Source organism: Cavia porcellus, unplaced genomic scaffold (genome assembly GCF_034190915.1).
Source record: "Cavia porcellus strain 051 isolate PalLab524CR breed Dunkin Hartley unplaced genomic scaffold, mCavPor4.1 scaffold_13, whole genome shotgun sequence".
NCBI lineage: Eukaryota > Metazoa > Chordata > Mammalia > Rodentia > Caviidae > Cavia > Cavia porcellus.
The window spans coordinates 13,922,093-13,941,466 of NW_026947496.1; positions in this window are offsets into that span (position 1 = coordinate 13,922,093).

Here is a 19,374-nt window from a genome sequence, read left to right on the forward strand (position 1 = left end):
TAAATTAACCATGGCGAAGCGAGGCAGTTCTGCACTGGGGAAGCCCCACAACAAAGCACAGGCTAGCTTTCAAGAGTGACAGTGTCCTTGTGGGTAAATCTGCCCGGCACTGGGGAATCCACGGCCAAGGAGCAGAGCTCAGAAGGGATGCCGGGAGCCTTAAAGAGCTACCAGCAAAGGCATGAAAGCTGGCGGGCCTGTGCTGAGAAATAACAGCTGTAATGAGCTGCAAGGAAACAAATCCCATGGGCTCTGGGACTTTTGTAAATAAAGAGACCTGCCTTCCCGTGGGAGTAGGGCTGGGTGATAGCTTCCCATTTAAAGGTGCTGCTGCTGTCACTTGGGACATGCAAAACTGGCTTGCCTAGATGTACTGCAGTGCCATTTTTTTCCAAGGTGGTGGCCAGACACCACTTGAAATAACTCCTCTACGTTGGCTGGAATGCTATCATCAGAGATTTGTTTAGATTTCCGAGCAAATTTGCCATGAAAGGTTAAGGACAGACAACCATTTGTTTACCCTAATGGCAATAAACTGGCACTTTCCTGTCACCATGTAACTGAGCTGCAAGGGGAACAGAAGGTTTTTTGAGAAATAGAGTAAGGCAGTAGAGAATGGGTAACAGTGTCCCCACACTCCTGGGGAAAACAGTAAAGAAGTGAAGACTGAACTTGTTTTGAAGTTCTGTAATACTCCCACGATCTTGTTTTGACTGATTAGACTCTGTTCCATTCTGTGCGATAGTATCAAGTCTGAGGGTATAGGCAACTACTTTGAAGGCAATAAGATTCACTAAGATGCCCATTCTGGTTTGACTATTGTCTCCTTTGGAAGTCCTGTAATGTTTACAATGCCTAAATTTTATTGGTCTTGTTCTCTACTGTTTTGTCCAACTTTATAATATCTAATGAGATAGACAAATCTTTTTAAGGAAACAAGAGACAACGTTGATAACCATTGTTAATAACCTTGTACTCTGTTCTACATCATGTGCTATGTCTATCCTTGGTTTTGACTGACAGCTTTGTTTTGCCATATTTGACTTTATTCTCTCCCCCCCCCAAAAAGTAATAAGAACTAAGGAGTAATAAAATCCAAAATGTGTAAAATTTGTTGTAAAAAAGAAAGGAAGGAAAAAAAAAAGAGCTCTAACGGATATAACAGCAAGTGTGTTTAGGGGTGTTAAATAGCTGACTATATTAATGTTTTTGGATCATTGAACACAGCTGTTTGCAGTCTCTCTGTTTGAATGTCTACTTTGTATTCTTTGATACTGTGATTTGAGCAACTATTTCCAAGATGATAATATGTAATCTATTAACAGGTGATTTCTTACTGTTATGTTTTTTTTTTGTAGTTCTGTATTATGTGTAACCTTACACTGCTTTGTTTTGTTTTGTGTTTTTCTCTTTTTCCTCTTAAATAAAAAAAAAAAAAGTGAAGACTGTGGTAAAAAGCTAGGAAGGGGAGCCGAGAGCGTTCTCCATTAACAGTGGGTGTAACAAGTGGGTGGGCCCCTGTGAATCACCTCAGTCTGCAGATTCTCCCTGATCTCTCCCTATAGAAATAAATAGAAAGAAGCAAAGATAGTAACCCCAGGCTGGTGCAGCACTGGAAGGTTTGTCACACGTGCTTAAGCATTTCCTTCTCTAACCCGCATGCACCAGCTCTCCGTGATGAATATAATCAGTACATACTGCAAACTGTACTAATAAACATGCAGAAATCAAAACATGATCCAGGTGCAGTATACATCCATTCCCCAGGGTGAATGTAATTGTTGTGCACCATAAATATATGCTAATAATAAAAAGTAAAAAAAAATAAAAATGGGGAAATTCTACAATAATACCAATGTTTAATACCAGGCCAGTGACGCTTACATTTACTAAAGAATAGCAAATGTGCTTTTTAAAAATTGCTCTCTATGGGGAAAAGGAAGTAAAGATTCAAAGAGGTGAAACTGTTCATTCAGAATGTAACACCTGTGACAGTCCGTGAGAGATTTTAACCCATTACGTTACTCCAAAGTCTCTATTATGATCTTTCTGACTATTTTCTCACCGTCTCAATTTATAATCTTTATGGTACAGGTTGTTATAAAAGAAAACCCAGTGCATAGTTGTAAGGAACTTACATAGATTGGAAGTCAACTATTCAAGTGTAATAGAAATAAGTACTCTAATAAATATTCATGAAGAATAGTTTTATCAAAATACACTATTACTGTATTGAAGAAATTATGCATTATTATTTTTGATGATTTCTTATGTATTTGTGTCTATTTTTAATAAGGCATTTAAACCACAATAAAAGTAAACAATGTTTTCTAAATAATATCCATCACATATACACTGGATTTTTGTTTCAATATGGACATGAAATGAATAAAATATTGTACTTAGCAAAGTCTGATTTATTTGCTTTAAGTACAGTGAGTGAAAACTTATTGCTAAGAACATTGCCATCATAGATTATTATATTTTAAATCTCAATTGCAGAATATCTGATTATTCTCGAGTTCTTTGCTTTTTCTTAACTTTTTAGTTATCATTTTAGGGCAAGTCATAAAATGTGAAGATTTATAATTCGCATGCTTTAGATAACTTAAGGACCATGACTGATTTCTTACAGGTTATGCAATATACTTTTACTTTTAAGTTCCACCTGAACTAAGTTAATCACAAAGTCAAATACATATCTTTGAGACCGTGGCTTGTCTCTTGGGCAATTATAGTGAACAGCACATACAAGGAAACAGAGGTTAATTGAAGGAGGCAAATTCTGATGCCTTCCCATTTATGAATTTCATTGTGCTTCTGACACAGGCGGTTGGGGCTTCCTGATATGGTATTTGATGTTGAAGTTGATGGGGAAACCCCATTCGTTACTGCCAATAGCTTGTTTTATTTGGAAAGTTTCTTCTTTTAACGGCATCGTGGTACAGTTAAATAAAAGTGCATTTGTCCTGTCCCATTCTTAAAGGAATATTGAATTTATGCCCGTTGCTCAATAGTTTATCATGCTTCTTTAGACAAAAATGTCTTTATTGTTTAGCAACTTGGATAATAACTAGAGTTGGAATCTAATGAATACTCCCTTTATTGTTTCAGAAGGTGGGTGAGAAATACTGACTTTTAAGAAGTGTACCTCCGTGGGGCATGTGCCACAACAGATGGCAGAATGAACCAGGTCAGGAAGAGGGCTTGGTCCTCAACCAGCTCCTGACTTTGAAGGGTTTTCATCATAGGCATCATCTTCCTCCTGATTTCTCTTCCCCCAGTGATGCGAGACAGCAAGAAGCTGAAAAGCAAGATGTTCTTTCTGATTTTTAGCATTCAAGATTTTCAGCAATGGAATAGTGACTTTTAGCTTTTAATTCTATTTAAAAATGTAGCCAAACTACAAAGCAGACATATGATAATGAACCACATTTACTGCCCATGGTAGAAACAGAGTGATTGCTTTATTGTTATTTCTGTTTTCCATATAAGGGTTGAACCTAGGGCTCCACACTCAGCAACACCCTCAACTACTTTTGACATTTGCTTCATCTTGAGACAGGCTCTTGGGAGGTTGCTAAGTTGCCCAGGCTTGACGCAACATTGCCACCCTCCTGCTTCAGCTTCTCAGAGTACTGGGATTACAAGCATGCGTTCCCACGCCGGGGTACCTTAATTGTTATTATTATTATTATATTAATAATTGCTCAGAATTCTTTTTTAAAAAGTCACATTTTCACCATTAGCAGATTAGGAAGAGTCTGTCTTTTAACAGAAAGCCAATAATGTGTGGTGGTTAAAAGTATAAGCTCTATGGGTAAGTAAGCATACTGGTGTCACAAACCTGGTTTCAGTTCTCTCTAACTGGTCTTTCTCTGATCACGTTCTCTGTGCTCCTATCAGGGACTCGTGCTCCAAACCCAGATTTCTTTGCTCTGTATGGCATGGGTAGAATGGAACTAGAAACAATCAAATTAAAACTGAACAAGAATCCAATTCATCCTAGATTCTGCATCTAAGATTTCTTCTACTGGATTTGATTCTATCTGTAATTTAGGGGGTTTGGTAAATTGTTGTCTTTCACACAACAATATGTGTCCTTTTTCCCTTTGATCACCATTTGGAAAACATCCTTCCACACTGTATCAATAATGAGAACATAATATGTCATTTAAATATAAACACACGGATGAACAGTGCCTGTCCACTGTTTACAGATCTTCCTAGATTTGAGTTTGGTCCCGAGCTCTGTGCTTTTATGTGTTAACACTGTAAAACTAAGTTCACAGCACCAATGCAATTAGCAAGCTCTCTGAAAAACTACCTCCGTTTGTGGCTGCTAATGTATTTGCTATAGATTTTAGTGACAGAAATAGTGATATTAATGTTGTCAACATCTATGTCACCGCTTGCAGGCATCATGTAAACCAAAAGGTTACATTTTAAATTATTAAAGGCTGTGTTAAAAAAAAAGTCCTTCATTTTTTTGACTTGTCACATTAGAGTTTAAGATTATGTTATATTTACTCAGAATTAATCATAACGTGTTAGGCTAGGTAAAAATAAAATATAATCTGGAAAGTTTATAGAGCTGATTTAAAGTATTTTAAATGTTATGCTATAGTCTCAACAATAAGATAAATTTCATTTTATGAATGGGCACAGCATTGAGCTGCATAATTTGTGTATCTCTTTTCTTTATATGGTCCTCTGCTTTTGAAATTTTGAAATAACACAAGAATAAGAAGTGCGGATTTTAGGAAACAGACTGCAAGTTTTAAATTGCTCAGAGCAATACATACATATATGCATGCAGAAAGTGTATAAATTTTACGCTTTTAGATGCCTAGCTATTTAATATTTGTCATAACTTTATGAAGTTGGTGATTATTCCCACTTTAAAAATGAGAATGGTGACTTTTAGCGATTAAGTCCTTTGCCCGTGGTCACACGACTATAAACTCATGGTAGTGGAGTAAAACAAAAGGTTATCAGTTTCCAGAATCACTACTGTTATCTAAAACTCACATCTACGTTCATAATTTCCTTCATAGCTATAATTTGTTGATTATTGCTTCTATAGTTTTTGATATGAGGTTTCTTCTTATGAGAAAATACAGACTTTTCTTGCTATGGTTTTGTTTTTTCAGAATAAGTTGAGAGTCATGCAGACTGGTCCTTTTTGTACAAGGTGCACGTGGTTCAGGAAGCAATAGTGGCATTTCCTGTGGTTCCCCAAAGAGGGGAGCCCTCTTCTCCCCTTGCTCCTGTTGGTTGCTTTCATTATGCCCGCATCATGCTTGAAGGCAGGTTCATAACCGACTTGTGGGTTCTTCATTTTTTAACTGCCCCCCCTAAAACTCTAAAGTACTTAAATAATTGATGACTTGCCCATTCAGGAGACTAATTATGCTTTGAAAGGATTAAAAAATCAGACCTATGTTATTTATAAAGTAGGAATACTCTACAAATCTGAATCATGTCTTGAAATACATAGGTGAGTTCCCATTGAAGATAGTTTTATTTCATACTCGAGTTAATCAGCTTCATATTCCCACATTAAATACAGCGATTGTATTCTCTGCATTCAAGTGAATTTTTTTGCAAGGGTTTGAATTTTGAAAAAGCTGTCCATCACTTGATAATGAACAAAGCTAACTAAGAATTTCTCTCAATTATTCTCTTTATTTGCTTATTTTAGTTGTCATGTACTTGCTTAATGTGCTTTGCAAGCCAGATATCCATCCAATTTCAGATATGCATGCTGAAAATAAATATTCAAACAAAAGTAATCAGAAAAATCTAGTTTGACACCTTTTGTTTTTTAGGAGTAAATAACTTTAATCACATGCACTGAAGCAGAGGGAGATTTCTTCACTTCTGTATGAAATCCCTGAAGGATGTGTTCTAACACCTGTTAGGAATGTAACTCAGTGTAACATCTAGTAGGAAAATCCTTTCCTACAACATTAAGGACTCTGGAAGGATTTCCTTTGGTAGGGAGTGAGATCTCCTTATATTTGTCTTAAAAGTCGGCAGTTTCATTTTTTAACTCAGTGCAAAGACAAATTTGAGGCTCTACATGGTAAAGCAGGAATGCTTTTGTTGTTTGGGGCAAACACTTTTAACTCATGTTTCGCGTCAAGCTTTGCTGAGTGATGATGGAGAGTTATTTCAGGATCCTGTTTGGGTTCTTACCTTATGTGCTTTTTCTTAGTGAGACTATGGTTTCCAATGAGATGAGCAAAGTCAGGAAATGAAGGGTTTTTTTGGCTCCTGTTTTATTCAATAACTCAGCTATTAAAAGAATGTATGAAGCTTTGTACTTATCAGCCATTTTGGGAGAAAAAAATACTTTTGGAAAAGTTTAAACACCAATAACTTTAGGATTTTCTAGCTTGGACAAGAAAATAAATAATAGGAAATGAATACAATTAAGTGATTAACTGGAATTCTTCTAAAGTTCCCGGAAACTGAATAAGCTATCAGAGATACTTTGTGGTTTAATTTTTCAAGTCAATCAAACAATAATGGTGATTGTAACACTGGATATTTAAATAGTATTAACTTTTTGGCTGTTGCATTGAGTTTGCTAAATTCCGTAAGATTTTTGCTTTACAGCAATTGTCAAAGGAAAATTTGCATGCCAGAAAAAGTTGTCACAGAATTTGTTCATTAGATTTTTTTTTCTTTTCCCCTACACTAAAGGTCTACAAAAGCAAAGGTTTGATTTCAGATAGTCTAATATTCACTTAGATGTGATACTAAGAAGGGTATTTTTGCATTACCAGGCTTCATTAATTTTAACTGTTGTCCTTTGCTAATTTATACTGAAATATAGTAGTCTGCAAGGCCAGATATGCATAGTTTCATCACTTCAAGGATTATTGAATTTTACAACTTCAGATAAGTCTAATCCATAGCAAAATTAGTAAGGAACTAATTTTGTATGTACGTAGCTTTTTACCATTTAACCATGTAGCTTTACGTGAGTGTGTGTGTGTTTCTGATCATAGCATTTCATTCTGAATTAAATCCCTCACATCCTTGCTGTTGATAAGAGTGACAGGAAATATGATTTTAGCCTTTGGGTTTTGTTGATTGATTTAAAAATGACAAGGTTGTTGTTACTTAGATGGAGTGACCCTTAAATTATTATTTAAAATATAGTTTTCTTCTTTCAAAAGCAGCCTGAAAATAAACCAAAAATCTCTTTGATATTCTTGATGTTTGTTGTGAAATGAAAGCTGAAATCTGTCGACTGTACTGATCTTCCCAAATTCAACTTAGACTAAATCCTTTCATCTCAATTAGCACCAAGTCAAGAGCATTAATTTTTCCCAGTGATAATACATATGTGTACTTTAGAAAAGCTTTTGCATTTTTTTCTGGAAAATGTTGGGGTTTTTTCCTTTATTGTCATTAGATTTATATTATAACTGAGGTCTGGTTAAATATTAAGGGACAGCCTATGGACAATTAAAGTCCATTTTATTTTTGATTATTTCAGTTCCTTTTGGGGGCATTGCAGATCCAGCACACACATCTTCCCCCAATCTATACTCCTCTTCCAAGTCTATTTTAAACAGAAGAAGCAAGGCATGTCAGCTCGCTGCATTTGTCAGATATACAAAGTAGGTTGGGGAGACCTCATTCCCACAGAAGGCTGAGCCTGCTGGAACCTTGTGGGCCAAGGATCCCACGGGGAGTAGGAAGTACCTGGTAGAAAAACTGCAGGACTTACAACAGAGGAAAAGGCAGAATTTCATGCTTCCAGATGGAGGCAAAGACAGGCGAAGCAGATGGAGTCAGAGGGCTGCCTCTTGCAGGGTTGAATGCCGGAAACCCAGAGGCCGCCGAACATGCTGTCCACCTCTGTGTTACCCAGTTACCAAAAAGACAAAGGCAGTTAGGCAGGGTCTGAAGCTCCATCCAATGTGATAGAGCAATAAGGTTTGCAAATTCTAGTTTTGAACGGAATAGAATAATCAAGAATTTATTTTTTCCTATATCTGTGCCTTTAAACACGCCTGGGCATTTGAGCAAGTCTGTATGTCACCATTTCCAAGCGCCTGGGTATTCTTGGTGATACTGGGTGCTACCTTCTTCAGTGATTCAGAAGTACTTTGCCCCATTCTAAATTCTTTGTCTTCCATTTATCTCCCAATAATAAATAATGTAAATAATGGTAAAATTAGATGAAAACCCATTTCATAAAGAAATAAATGAATCCCTAAACATAAAATGACAGAAGAGTCCCCAATCAGAGTAGAAAGCCCAGGAGGAGTTGCCTCACCTTGGTAAAAACTAAATCATCAGAACAAGCAGTTCTAATAAACCATCTGGCCTGATAAAGGGGCACTATTAGTTACAAAGCCTAGAAGGCTTTGCTGCTGCTTCTAGTATGAAGTGAACAGATTAAAAAACTTCAGATGGGATTGCCAAGGCTTTCTAGAGCAAAAACACTATGTTACAGGGAGATAATATGCTTTTATTAATGTATTCAGTGGGATACTGCTACAAATTAGAAGTGTCTATGATGTTAGACAATCTGGTTTACCTCCTTCAAAAAATTAGAGAAACATGACTGGAAAGAAAATAAACTTTAGAGAAAATGATTCTAACAAAAGCCTTTTTGGGATAATGGAATTAAATTTTCTTATTGCGAAGAAGTTTCTAAAAGAAAAACAGCTTGTCAATTAATGTGCATTTAATAACCCTTTTTGGATCCTTCAGTGTGCTAGACACTGCTCAGTACAACAGTCCTGCAAATGTCACTGTTTGTTCATGATGTCCCCTACCGCACATAAGAACCAGAAGTTATTGTATGTTTCATATTGTTTCATGCAAAGCTTCAGAGTAAAAAGGTCAGTCTAAAAAAGTTTTGCATTCATTATTTTGACATGCTTCTCATTTTTGTCTGTGTAATTTAAAACCCTTTCTGATATTTAGCTCAGGAAGGTCAAGCATAAAAGAAATGTATTCAAGAAACATTTTTATATTCGAATTGTTATTCTTGCCAGCACTGTATAAGAGATAAGACAATTTATCGATAAAATTACTCATTTCATAGGCATTACTTGATGACCTGACATGGGCTGTAGTAACAATATTTGAAAATGAAATTAAGGAAAAGACTGTGAAATACGCTGTATTATTTTTATAGGCTCTCCTGACAATAGGTCTCCGACACACTCTCCTGTCATGCTTTCAATTATATTAATTTAAGTCTAATGGAAAATGACCTGTTATTCTCATGGTACCTTGTTCTATTGTTTCCTAAATGAGGCTCAAGAATAAAAGCACAGATTCGACTGGAAAAAAGTTGCGTGTGATATTATGCTCTTCATTTTTGTGTTTTCTCACAAAGCTTAAATTTTTTTGCATTTACTTTTAAGTCATGCATGTTTTATTTGAGTTGTTAAGAAGTACTCCATCATAATGACAGACTTTCCTAGTGTGACTCACAGCATTGCTTGGCATCTCTTATGGTAAAAGTTGATGCAACCAAGAATTGTCCCTGAAGGTGTTCTTTTATTTTCTTGAGACAAACTAATGGGGTTGAGTTATGCAATGGATCGAATGTGTTAATGATTCTGGCCTTAGTGAATCTAAGATTAACCCTGTGTGTGTACACAAGGTGATATGTAGCTTGTGTGTGTGTGTGTGTGTGTGTGTGTGTGTGTGTGTATGATGAGCAGATTCACCACATAAATTCTTAGGATCTTCCTTTCAGAATGGGCACAGGTAGGTCCCAGTGGTTACCATATGAGATGAAACAAAGTCAGGAAGTCTTTCCAAAACAGAAAAGGGTAAATTCTTATGGAGAAACACATTTCTATTATTTGAATCATAAGCCATTACTTTGTGGATAGACTGGGTCAGTGAACAGTTAGAGACCTCTTGCATTTAAACTAGTTTTGGATGATTATTAGCATGATCTATGCTCACATAATTTTTAACTAGATTAATACGGCAGTTTACACTTAGCAGGCTTTTTCCAATCACAAATGCAATGAAGTTATTCTTGTGTGTCTATCTATGAAAATGGACCTTAGAATTAAAAATCTATTTTCATATTAAAATAGCATGTAGCTAGCATTCCTGGTATAATTTTTAAGTAGATTCTCTGAAAGTATTGAAACAGAATTGCAAAAAATAAAGACAGACAAGTACACAAACAAAATTCCCAACAAGCAAACCCAGCACTGACCCAGAATATGGAATGATGTTCTAATAGTTATAAGGATGATGGATCCAAACTGACAAAAAGTAAAACCCATCACAACTCAACATTTACAAAAATAATTCCCTTCCTTCACTACCCACCTACCTCCTTGTTCGTGGGACAGTTGTTTTGTGGGAATCCAAGGTATTTTGTTAGGGCAGATTAAAAAGAATAAGGCAGTTAAATTGTACAGTAATCTTCACTACAAAAGCTCCATTTGCTTCAGATATTTCCAAAATGTTGAATTCAAATATCTTAGAAGAGAACTCCAACTTGGCCCCTCTATTTTAGAGGATACTAGTATGGTTTCCGTCCCACCGTTACGCACGGCTAAATGTGTGATACCAGATAATGGGAATGGATGCAAAATGAAGGAAAGACAAGCAGAAGCGGAGTTGCATTTCTTTCTAACTTTGGGAGGAAGACATGAGATCATATGTGTGAAACCGCTTTGCTGACATTAAACTCACCATAAATGCAAGGAATGGATAGAGAGTGGCGCTCCTAAAAAGCAGGGAGAGGAAGCCTCCTCCAACCAAGAGAACATGTTTCAGAGCACCTGTGCTGTCTTTTTCTGACCCCACCCCTGCCCACAGAAGGAAGAATCCTTGGTGTCAGCAGAAGGGCTCCCTGCACCCCAAGTTCCAGTTCCTGCAGCTGAGATGGGTGCCTGGGACGCTCAGTTCCATGCCCTATTCCTGCCATGACCTGTTCTCTGGGCCCGCCCTCCTAGACGTACCACAGAGTTCTTTTTAGCCCAAGTGATACACAAGAGATGAAAGAATAGCGCTGAGAACTGTGGTCCACGGATGTGCCTTTGTTCCTTTTGGCAAGTTTGAAAATGTTGGAGTCAGCTTGTATGAGATATAGCTTGTGGTTTGGGACTTACCAAATAAGTATATCTGGACCTCAGTTTCCTCAAATGATAACCTCTATCTGCAGATAGAGGTTAAATCATACAGATAGAGGTTAAATGATTAAACTTCTATTTACAGATTTGAGCATATATACTATTTATGAAGTTTTGCCTCAGTTGTATTTCTGCTGGTTTAGATATTAATTTATGGACTCACTGATAAAATCTATGCATCAGTTACACTGGGTTCCCAGTATCCACCTCATTACTTGTATAAAGATTGTCCTTTCTGATTTGTGGCAGTGTTCAACAGAAGTTATTAGTGACCCTCTTTTTACCTTGTTTGTTATAAAATTTTCTTTCTTATTTTTATTTTCCAGATTGCATGGTTAATATTGAGACTTTTTATTGTGTATTTTTCATTTCGATTAGTTGCCTTTACATCCAATTCTTTTGTTAATTTGAGAATAAATAACATTTTTACACCCAGTTAAATTTGCTTCACTTTTGATTTCATGCCCACAACTGACTGATTTGAATGATTTTGAGATTTATGCCCACATTTCAATGTACTTTATAATATAGCTTGTCCGTAGCATGGATCACTGTAACCCATTCAACACTGGAGATTTCAAAATGTGAGCTGAAACCGGATTTTTAAACAATTGCATGTGACTAGTATCACTGAGGAGATCGCATGAATAAAATTATTGCATAATCAAAAACTGTCTTAAGTGAGTAACTTTGTTTTAACTCAAATTGACATGAGGGAGTCTAGGAACTGGCCTAAGATTCACAGCATTTTTTTCTGTCGGAGAATCCCAAGAGGTCAGTTCATAAACAAGTAATTATTGAACACACCCAGGAGGGTCTGGTTCTTATTCCCAGAACTGCCATTAAGCAAATTGCTTAATATCCTTGTCTTGGTGCGCACAAGGTTGCACTGAGGATAAAGTATAAAACAATAGATGAAACGAGACCTTAGAAAGCTAGAGCATTCTGTGATTTTAATTCGCCATTCTTATTAATAATAAAACTATTATATACTGCTCGCAATGCGTAATTTATACAATGTGAAGCCAATATTTTCATTGTGAAAAATCCTGAGGAAGCTAAATGGCATATTGTTTTATGCATAATAGGGACTGTAGGGTTTCATGGCCTCTTTTATAATATATCTGTTTGTTTTGGAGGTTGGCTCTTAGGGATCCATTCTGTCCCCTCTTCACGCGACAGATGCATGAAGATTACACCGTTGACAAAGCTACAGTTGTTTTGATTTACTTTTGTAACGGCTACAAATCTGTGGATGAAAATAGAAATGAAATAATCCTTGCATGGTGTGCAGTCGTAGGTGACTATTGAGTTGATTCAGATTGGAAAAGGTGTCCAGACCTTCTCGGCGCCCGGCCCCCTGCAGTCCAAGGTGTGGTTCTGTACTTGTCTTCTAGGTCTCATGGCCTGGTCCCACATTCTCGCCACCTCTCCTCCCTATCCTCCAATAAACATGTTTTTCTCATAGAAGGGGAGAGCAGCTTGGAGGTCCCCAGAATGTCAGCTCTTATCATTGTTATTACTAATTTTTTAGTGCACTGGGAATTGAATCCAGGGTCTTTTATAATGAGATACCTTCCAAAAACCTTTTTAAATTTAACTAAGTCTCTAAGTTTCTCAGTCTGGGCTTGAACTTGTGATCCTCTCACAAAGTGTGTGCCACAACATCTTATCCTTATCTTAGACCAGTACTATGAGGTTATAAAAATGTCTTGATTCTATGGAAACATTCAGTGAGACTACTCAGGCCTTAGTTATGAAAATCTAGTAGAAAATTTAATGTGCTATGGGAATCATTGTGCTCAGGGAAAACTTTTCCCCTCTTTCCTTCGTAACAAGCTTTAGTAATTAGAATCTGATAAGTTTATTTAATATATGTTCATATGCAAATATATAAACACATATGCACACACATACCTATGCAAATAATGCATGCAGAGGATTTTTTTTTCCCAATAAACATGCAATACTTGAGACATTTCAGCATCCAGCTGTGGTACTGTGCCTATCACAACCCTGAGCTTTGGAATATATGCAAAAAGCAATAGAAACATATTTCCGAAATGTGGGGAGATCTGAATTTATGGATGCATTTTTCCCAAGAGTTTGTCAATTATTCATAGGCCACAGTGGGGAGTTTTACAAATAGGTATGAAAATTAACTTAAATCTATAAATCTTGGGCCTATTTGCTTAGAATTCGTTGAGCATGGCCTTTAGATTGATTAGTCAGTCAAAAAGTGAGAAGAGATGCATCATGTGGAACACTTAGGGGGTGCTCATAGCACATAATAAGTGACTTGGTTAGTAGTAAGGTAGTGTGATGCAAAGAGTGTCCGGTAATTATTTCTGGAAATTTTAATTTCTTTTCCTAAGGGACCACTATTCCTGTTTTCAGATGTTCATCGGGGCATCACCAATAAAGTTTACCAACAGTGCCTTTGTTCATACACTCATCCAGCAGTATTTATTGGCTGCCCACTATATGTTCAGCCCTGTAAAAGTGTCTTTAAAGAAAAATATAGCTCCTGTGCTTTCACATGCTTTGTGGTTTAAGAGAGAACCCTAACAAACAATGACAAGATAGGGCCAAAGTAGGACAAATTCAAGTGATTTGAAAACATTCAGACGGGGAACCTACTTGGACTTACAAGAATTAGTGACAACTTGCTAGAAGACACTACATGTAACTTACTACCAGAAAAGTAAATCAGAGCCGGAAGGGAAGGGTATCTTCAGAGAGGGAAAGAGCACTTTCAAACAGTTGCAGAGTTAAGGAAAAGACATAACATATACAGTAAGTTCATGTGTTCTAGATACTAGTCCTTTGCCAGATGTGTGTCTTGCATTTTTACCCAGTTAGTAATTAGTCTTCTCATCTTCCTAACAGGGCATTTTGTAGAGCAAAAGTTTTTGTTTCTGATGAAGTCCAATTTGCTAATTTTCTCATTAATACTTTAGTAGCAAGTCTAAGAACTCTTGAGCTAACACTGGATTTTGTAGTCTTAGATCCACAATATTTTCTTATTTTTTTCCCTAAGGGTGTTGTTTTGTATTTAAGTTCATGACCCAATCTGTTTTGGATTTATAGGATATGAGATTTGGGGTAATGTTTCCTGATTCTTTCTTTCTTTCTTTCTTTCTTTCTTTCTTTCTTTCTTTCTTTCTTTCTTTCTTTCTCTTTTTAATTTTTGTCTTTGAGGATCAGACCCCAAGCCTTTCTTAAGCTAGGTGACTTCTAACGCTGGCATTAGGCTTTAAACAGCACCAGTGAGAAGGGACATTGACAGCATCGCAAGATGAAAGGAACCTCAGAGAAGAGCATCTTTCCTCAAATTCAGACCTGACCAGAATTTAGACCACCCACAGGAGGCCTCTTCAGGATATGCGAACATCCCCATACAGTGGCCAAGCCTTCTCTCCACAGATGATACAAGTCTGTCCTGATTCCTCCAAATCACATCCATTTTCTTCACTAGATGAGACCATCACACCCTTTTCAGGTCTTTGTTCTTAAATAGACTTCACTGATCTAAAATGCCCTTGACCAAGTGATGTCTCATGACTCAAGTCAAAGCAGAGTAATCAGTACTCTTTTTTCCCCCACAACTTCTGCCAGCCTTTCAAGCTCTATTTTCCCTGCTGTATTTGTTAAAGTGAATCAGCATGTAGCAGTTCAGCTCTCAACAGAGCAGTGAAGATAAATGGGAAGTGAGTGAAGGTCACTCAGTGCTGTCCATTTGCTGAGGTGCCCACCTTTAGCAATCTTAAATGCAGGAAACGTTACAGCCTCTGACAACTTTCTGTTTAAAATTGTATTTTCTAGCAATCCCATCTCATCTGTACTAATTTTCTGGGAGAATGATAAATTGTTATAGCAACACTTGAAAACAAGGCTAATAACCTACTGAAAATTTATGTGGAGAATTCCAGTAATTATAATGATTTTGGAATTGATGTATGTTTCTGTTCATAAAACAATGTGCTTTCATTCATAGCAAGTAAGGTTGCGGCCACTTGTTTTCTGCCACAGTGTCTATCTTGAGTCCCAAGAATCCGGAAAGATGATGGGAAATGAGACAGGCAACAACACAGTTTCCCTTGCAGCTATAGAGGGAAGGGAGGAAGTTTGGACTACTGCGCTCAGCCTGAGAAAGTCTCAGTGAGCAAGATGGGGCCTCAGAGCAGATTTTCCATTGCAGCAGGAATGGCGAAATGCTGGTGGCTCCGTCAGGCTCAGCACTGGCTGCAAGAATGATAGAGCTTGGCCTTGGAGTGGACTCAGCAGTGAATCACAAAGGAGTGGCTGCTGGAGGTTGTCTGCTAACTACAATCCCACCAGCAGGTTTTCCTGTGAATTCCATAGCTGCCGCATAGTTGGACTCTACCAGCTCTGCCCAGAGCTTCACAGCAGACTTATAAGAGTTACTAGCCTATAGGTAACACTGTCAGAGGGGATGGAACCTGTTATCTACTTTAAAAATACTCACCAATCTTCCGTTGCAAGTTACGTATTGAGCATGTGTTGTGTGTCGTAAGCACAAGGGTTATGAAACAAATGTGTCCCAAACTCTCATGCAATTTGCAGTCTGGTATAAGATTCACAAACAAATATAAAGGCATAATGTTTCTATTGTAGTAGAAAACATATATTAAAATTTATTATGAATGACTTCTTATCACTTAACAAATGAATTATTTTTATTGTTGGCTGTCTATTGCTGTGGCTTCTGTATCTATGGAGTCCACTGAACTATGATTAAAAAGATTGAATCCATTCTGAACATGTATAGATTTTGTCAGTATTCCCTAAGTAACATGGTATAATAACTATTAACAGAGAATTTATAGTTTATTAGGTGTTATGAATAATCTAGAGATGATTTAAAGTATGTGGACTTTCACAGGTTATCTTCCAATGCCATGTCATTTTCCATAGGGGACACGAGAGGGAAAGATCCTGGAATAAATCCTTCACAGATTCTGAGAGATGACTCACTTCACTATTACCTTGTTTCAATCTTACAGTGGTCCTAAATATCCTATTGAGTATATTTTAGATGTAGACTGAGAAAACAGAAGGGACTTTCCCAGTGTTGCTAAGTGATGGACCAGTCAGACAACCTGAGTGTTTAACTTCCTTTGCTAGCAAGTAGTTGTAAGTTGTTCCTTCGTCCTCAACCCCAAACATGAACATACTAGAATTTCTGTGGTAGTTTAAGGCCAAGAACCTGTCTCTGGTCAGAGAAGAGTTCTGAGTAGCATTTTACAGACTTAGGCTTGAGATGACGTAGCCATATAAATACCCTAGGATGAGTATTTCAGGCATAGGGAGCAGCAAGAACGAAAACCTGAAGGGGAATTGCTTTTGTATAGGATAAAAAGCTTGGAAAATGAATGTCACCTATGCTCCATCCATTCCACTAAAGCACAAATTTTAGCATTCATGGTGTTTTAGTTACTTTCTCATTGCTGAGACAAAATACCTGACACTCAGAATTGAAGGTGGAAAGGTTTATTCAGCTCACAGTTTGTAGAGGTTTCAGTTCATCGTTGGCTGGCTCCAAGGCAGAGTGGCTTAACAGGGGTGTAACTCAGAGAGAAACAGTTCATGACAGGCAGAGGGCAGGAAGGCTGCAAAGCAGTGAAATAGTCAGGAGTCTAGCAGTAAGTGGCAGCAGAAGCTGTCTTTCTGTCCTTATAATACATCCAGGCTACCCGCCCTTAGATTGGGTAGCACTCACAACTATTTGGGTCTTTCCATTATCCCCATTCAGAACTATGTCAAACCAATCACACACTCTTAATCCCAGAATCACACACTCTGGATCCAGGCACCTCTGAAAAAGTCCCATCTATGACCACATGAGATTTTGAGGAAATATTCAAAATCAAGTCATAATAAGTGAGAAGACATTTAATTCCTAATTGGAGCTAAAAAACATTTACCAATGACATCTATTGGTTGATCCCAATTCTGCCTTTAATCAGTCTTTCAAATGAGCACCCTCCACACTTATGGAAAGCAGTTATCTCCACTATTCCATTTCTTTCCCATTCTAAGCCCTTAACTCCTGATGGGGTACCTTGTCACTGGATGGGGCTTTAAGTCATGCAGTGCAGATGCTCTTCCATTCGTAAACATTGCCTCCTAAAAATGAGCACGTGCTCTACCCAGTTCTAGGCAAATGTGACATCTGTCAAACCATTTTACATAAAAGCAGTTCTTTGTCTTGAGAAATGGTTCGTGACTTTACCAGCATTCACTTCTCTGGACATTCACGCCTTACTGAGTGTCCAGGAGGCATTAGGTTGTTCTGTGGTCAAATGAACAAACAAGTCTTGAGCTTTTGGCTCCTAGTTTCTCTCACATAACACAGACAATTGAAAAGAAATTGTACCACTTGTAAAGATGATAAAAAATACAAAAAGATAAAGATAGTTAAAAGATGAAGCATGGTGTAGGTGATAGAGAAAATAAGGGTTATTTTAAATAAAGTGATCTTTGTGTGGGGAGGACGAAGTATCAGACAATTAACTCTTGGGTTAAGCCACTCTTGATTTGTAGATGAATGCCCTATTACCTTCTTTGACTGAGGTAGCTCCGAGGAGCACACGTCCTTCAGGATCTCCCAGTGAGATGAAGCTGTGAATGTCTTTAGTGATCTCTTGTGTGCCAGTGCATTCCATAATTACCTTCTGCCACCCCTCATCCTGTTTCTCTACCTCTTAAAAGATACTTTTAAAGGTTAACTAAAAGATGCTTAAGAAGTTACTTTTAAATCTTGTCTAGATTTATAGAAAAACTAAACTAAATTAGTAAGGGAGACAACTGAAGAGTTCATGAAAAGTTCAGTCCTGGGGCTGGGGATTTAGCTCAGCAGCATAAGCGCCTGCGTTGCAAGCAGGCAGTCGTGAGTTCGATCCCTGGTACCAATAAAAACGAAAAAGACAAAAAAAAAAAAAAAAAAAAAAGTTCAGTCCTTCTCAATGCTTCAAATACCCACTAGGCTCTAGGTATAATTTTTGAGGAGGGCAGAAAGCAGCTAGAGTACCTTTACTGATGATAGGACAAAGCCAACGCGCCATCTGTGTTCCTGGCCCTTTCTTTGCTCTAGTCATTATTCCTGGACACTATACCAGCTGGTTACATGGAAATGCAGAGAAAGAGAGAGAGTGTTTTTGATTCACATCATTTCTGACTCACTTCCTTCTTTATCTGGAGGCATGGTATACTTTGAAGCATAAAATTCTTCCTGTGCAATGGAAGACTGAGTCTATCCAACTAGTAGCTACATTTGATGAGTTGAAGGAGTATTTTTGACCTTCTATTTGTTCCCTTGGTGGAAGAGGCATCCTTCTTTCCCATACTGCAAGATGATCGAACCCATGGTACACAATGTGGAGCAGATGAGATTAACAGTAACTTCCTATCTTATCTATTCACCCTCTAGGAGAAAACACCTGGCAGAATCAAGCAAGTTTGAGCTCAGAATTAGAATGACCAAGAATGAGCATGGGGAATAACCTCTGTGGTAGCCCCAGGGACTTGTTGGAGTAGTTTCACAGGCTGGCCAGGAAGTAAGATAGAGGACCAGGTGGAGTGCAGCTGGTCCACCTAAGGGAACCAGCTGGTGAGGGTGCTTTCCCACTGGAGGTGGCCGATGTAATAACAACAGACAAACTCAAGTGAGGCTCATAGATGTCCAGGTGGCACGTTAAATGAGTGAGGTTATCCCACAGAAAGTTACTAAGAGGTATAAAAAGCAGAAGAAAACAACATCCATTCAAATTAAGGGTCAAAAGCAGTGAGGTGTGAGTTCAAAATGCTTAATTGGAAATGAAAAATTTTTTCCATATATAGCTGTTCATTTTGTTTAAAGCAAGCCACCATTCAGAATGCAGTTGATCATATGCTTTAATATAAAGTGCTTTTTGATGCAGAGAAAATGGTTTTACTTATACTGGTAAATATTTTATATTGTAGGTAATCATGGTATCCTGTGTTTTCTAATTTTAGACTTAAGATCCATAAAAATTAGACTCTATGACATTGAAAAATTGAAAAGGCCTCCAGGGATGTTTCCGTTATAAGAAAGTGCAGTGAGCTTGTCTGTATAACTGATCACACCTGAACTTGGCTGAGTATTCAGAAATCGATGCCACACATAGATACAGGGTCTCAGTTCCTGACTAGGAGAGGGTAGGATCTAATGTGTGTTGTAGCTCTGAGG